Source organism: Ipomoea triloba, chromosome 2, assembly GCF_003576645.1.
Source record: "Ipomoea triloba cultivar NCNSP0323 chromosome 2, ASM357664v1".
In the NCBI taxonomy this organism is placed as follows: Eukaryota; Viridiplantae; Streptophyta; class Magnoliopsida; order Solanales; family Convolvulaceae; genus Ipomoea; species Ipomoea triloba.
The window spans coordinates 21,234,819-21,239,334 of NC_044917.1; the positions used below are offsets into that span (position 1 = coordinate 21,234,819).

Consider the following 4,516-nt stretch of genomic DNA (forward strand, 5'->3'; position numbering starts at 1 on the left):
CATGTTCAGAAATGAAGTCTTTCTTCTTCGCAGCACTATTCTTCAACATCTCCATATTGTTTCTCCAACAAATTAAATCTCCTTCGCATATGCCCAGAAAGGAGAAACAAATATTGTAGCCCAGAAAGGAGAATTTGAGAAGATCTACACGCACATCGAAGACACCATACAACAATTGCGGATCAAGTTCTTAGGCCAATAATTTCTCCGTTGCCGCCGATGTCCTTCATCTCCCCCTGTTTTGAAATTTTGATGTAATCCATACCGGAAAGAATGGGTTGGAGCTTGAACGAATCGGGAATAATAGACTTGGGAGAAGGGACTTCTGAATCTAAGTTGTCCTTGGAGTTTAAACATTGTTTGCAGAAAAATCCGGAGATGAAAGAAATTTGATGATGTTGAGGTTGGCTTTTTTTATTTTGTGTTCGATCGCGGGAAAAATATGGGTAGCAGAAACAATCGCCGGAGAAGAAGGAAAAGTGGAATAAAATGACTAAAATACCCTCCTTATTTGGCTTATTAATATTTTCCGGTCACATTTAGCCGGCAATTTGGCCGGCGTGACCAAAATTGAGAAAAAATGCATAGTCAAGGTACGCAATTAACATTTTTGAAAGTCGCGGATAACAATTAACACTACTACAATAGTCATTGGACCAAAATGGCAATTTTCTCTTTTATTAACATAAAAAGTCGTTATTCTAATACTAGTAGTTATTCTATAAGGGAATAGAAGTTGCAGAAAGGGGATTGAGGCTGTGGAGAAAGGATTTATCAAAGGTATAGAAGAGTGAAACGACGACGAGGCTTTCTTTCTTAGATTGTACTGTTCTTGGTTAAATCGATTCTTTTTTATATTGTTAATTTCTTTATAATGGTTTACTTTGATTTCCAGTCTCTTGTAAGGCTTTCTTTCTTAGGCTTACTTTGTTGATGATTCATCATTCAGAAAGAAGGGCTTTGGAAGCAGCAAGCCAGCAAGACTGATGGCTTTCATTTTATGTGTAAGCAATAGTTAGTGGTTTGCAAAATGCAATTGCCATCACAATGTTCATTTCTGTAATTTATTTATGATGGAAAACTGCAGGAACTTTTGCATTTAATCATTTCTTTTGTTTTGTATTTTAATAGGAACACTCTTTTATGTGCTTTGGTGGATTGCAGAGATGATGATGAACAGGAGTATCAGGAAAAAATCACGATGCAACTTGCTGAACAAGAATAAGATATAGAGAGTAAATGAGGAGAGTAGAAGGCGAAGGCAAGCTATACTTGAAAAATACAAGAATCAACAGCAAAAGATGCAACCTAAAATCCACTCAGAAAAAAGTGGCAAGTCTTTCCTCTCTTTAATTTTTTTTTATTGGTCTCTTATCTTTTTTGTTTTCTCCTCTCTATATGCAGTTCCATAGATTCAGCTATTTAGATACTTGTATACTTGTATATCAGCATTGGTTTCTTACAATATTAGAGTTCTTTTATTAGGCTATTTATCGACTTCTGGAGTTGGTGGACTGGGACAGGGTAGTCCAAAGGTACGCCAAGTTTTATTGCAACTGCTATATTTTTTAAATTCTCTATTTCCATTATGAATTCTTACTGCAACTTCATTTATTTCTTTGTATGGGAAATATATTGTTGGATGGATGTCTATCTTTTCTGGTTTTCCTTAATTTTTTTTCCCTGTGTGTGTATATGTAAATTGAATTTGGATAATATTTTGTAATTTAAGTACTTTAAGTGTTCATTGACATAGCTCATTGACAGCTTAGAATTGTTAAATATTGTAGAGTGAGAGGTCAAATGGCATGTTCTGTGATGATATATTTGGATAGTCAGGAGTTCACAAAGAAGTCTTAAATATAACTTTGCACACTAACATTTCTTTGTTTACTTTGACATCACATCTCTGAATGTGTTGTTGGACTTGACATATTAAAGTGGGGATTTGCTATACAGCAGTTGACATATTCATCATAGCATGATACCAATCTCGTGTTTTATGTTTGATTTTGATAGATCAAATTCACTTCTTCTTCTTTATATATATATATATAATTAGTTTTTACTTTAATTTTAATATCAAACTGTGAGCATTTAATTGTGGTTTTAAAAAAAATGATACAATATAGAAGGAAGGAAAGGTGACAGTATGTTAGCTGTTGCATCTATTTTTCATGTCATGTTGGTTGTGGATTTGGTTTTGTTTTTGTAATTGGAAAAAAGTCATCTTCTGTTCGAACGTTTAGGACCATACAGAATTAACTGTAGAAAATGATAAAGTTTTTTTTTTTAAATATATAAGTGAAGATATTGGCTATCAATTATTTTTCATGTGGTAGCTTTTGGTTTTTGTAATTAGTATTCCCTAGTCATTTATATCATCCCATCTCTCTTTGTTTCAAATACCAATGACTTTTGTCTTCACAAAGTGTGACAAGATGAAAGGGGTAAAATCAGTCGTATAGTGTTCTTAAAAAAAAACTAGTATTAATGATATATATTCTTCTGCTAGCTCATGGATTTAGTTTCTGATTGCTTTGGTTGATAGTATTAATGATGCTCTCACCTTTCTTTGTTTAGATCGGGTAATGAATGTCAGGAGTCTTTGATTCTTAAAAGCCCTTGAAGTTGTGATGGACGATTGCAGAAGGATATTTTGGAGAAAGTTAAGTAAGACGGTTGACAGTCATGTATGTCTTCTTTTTATTTATAATATACTTTTTATTTATAAATTAATGTTTTACATTTTGAATTGAATTTAAGAATTATTTATTTTATAATATGGTTGTGAATTAATTATATTATATTTTGGTTGTGGATTAATTATGGTGAATAAGTATTGAATATTTGAATTTGTCAAGTACATGAGAATTGTGTATATTTAAGTATTAAATTTTTGGATTATAATATATATGATGAAGTTGAGATCGAATTTGTGAAATATGTATACTATATTGTTGTATGTCTCGGTAGGTAATGAATTTTTCTTATTAATTGTGTATAAGTATTGAGTAGTGAATTTGATAGTTTTTATTAGTTGGGAAATCAACTAGGGTTTGTTTAGTACATATTAATTATAGAGTTTATTACCAAAATGGTCCCTCGACTAATGCGAAATTACCAATTTGGTCCTCGAGTAATGCGAGGGACCATTTTGGTAATAAACTCTTAATTATATATACATACTTAATGAATTTTTTTTTTTTGAATACTATTGACTCTATTACAATGCAGTATCTGTTCATAACTACTTTCTCAACCTATTGAAGCATAAGAATCAGTATTGCCTCCACTGGAGCTCAAACCCACCACCTCCCGTGTAAAGGGAAGGGTTTGATTCCACTAGACCACAAGGTCCTTGGCCATACTTAAATGAAAACAGTTTGAGAGAAAGTCAAATTTATTAACTAGTTTATAACTTTATTCAAATATAATAATAATAATAATAATAATAAACTAAAATTTAACTAAATCTAAAGTAGGCAGTTTTTAGCGTCTGGGTCATACGCGTCTGGGCCACTAAAGACGCGTATTATCATTTAATAAAGACGCGTATGGCACATTTTGTGCTAGTGCCAGTGGTCAATACTCAAAGGATAAATGACGCTTGAAATTTTGTCTCCCTCCAACAGATTTATTTTAAACAGCCCTATAAATACATTCAATCAAGATTGAAGAAGGTACTTGTTTTTCAAAAGAAAAATCTACAAGTATTCAAGCTTTTTAAGTGCTAAGATATTCGTGACTAGTGAGAGAGAAAATACGCATGGAAGGATGAATTTCTAAGCATTTAGTGTTCAGTTTAGATCATTTTGACGAATGAAAAATATGCATGCAGACACATCTTTTAGAATTAAATGATGAGATGTGGGAAGTGATTACTAATGGATCAGTGAAAAATATGGATGGTCAACACAACGCACACACTAAACCTTGATGCATCGAGATATCTTGAAAAGTCGCATCAAGAGTGGACAAATGATGATTGGAAAAGAAATAAGCTTGACAATATTTCCTAAGATATTCTTTTCAAAGTTGTGGATGAGATAATATTTCTCAAGATACGCAAGCTTGAGTCAGCAAAGGAAATCTGGGTTTTACTTCTTCAAATTGGTGAAGGAGATGAACAAGAGAAAGACAACAAGTTAACCATGGCGATGAAAAAGTTTGATGATTTCAAAATGGCCAGTGGGGAATCCATTATAGAAATGAAGTCAAGATTCATGAAGCTACTTATTGAGATTGTTGATCTTGGAAAAGATCTTACTGATCAAGTGCTTCAAGGACTATGGTTTGATGAAGTACCTGACACACGATTACAAGATAGCTCATAGTATTGATTACATGGAGTTCTTTGTGAATAGTGCTGTCAATACGGGCTGGCGAGGCAGGGTGGGCCACGGGCCTAAAAAGTCCACTCCTTGGCAGGCCTGAGTTTCCCAAGCCCGGTCCACCCCGCCCTAGGCCCGCGGGCTAGGCGGGCCCCCGCCCAATTTTTTTTTTTTTTTGTTTT

At 33.5% G+C, this 4,516-nt stretch overlaps 1 long non-coding RNA gene across 1 annotated transcript; it reads left to right on the plus strand.

Annotated features, from left to right (window-relative positions):
- The first annotated feature begins 769 nt into the window (after window positions 1-769).
- LOC116009730 lies at window positions 770-1,322 on the plus strand. Its single transcript, XR_004096836.1, has 3 exons — window positions 770-780; window positions 950-1,004; window positions 1,165-1,322. It is a non-coding gene; the product is annotated as an uncharacterized LOC116009730 (long non-coding RNA).
- The last annotated feature ends 3,194 nt before the right edge of the window (window positions 1,323-4,516 follow it).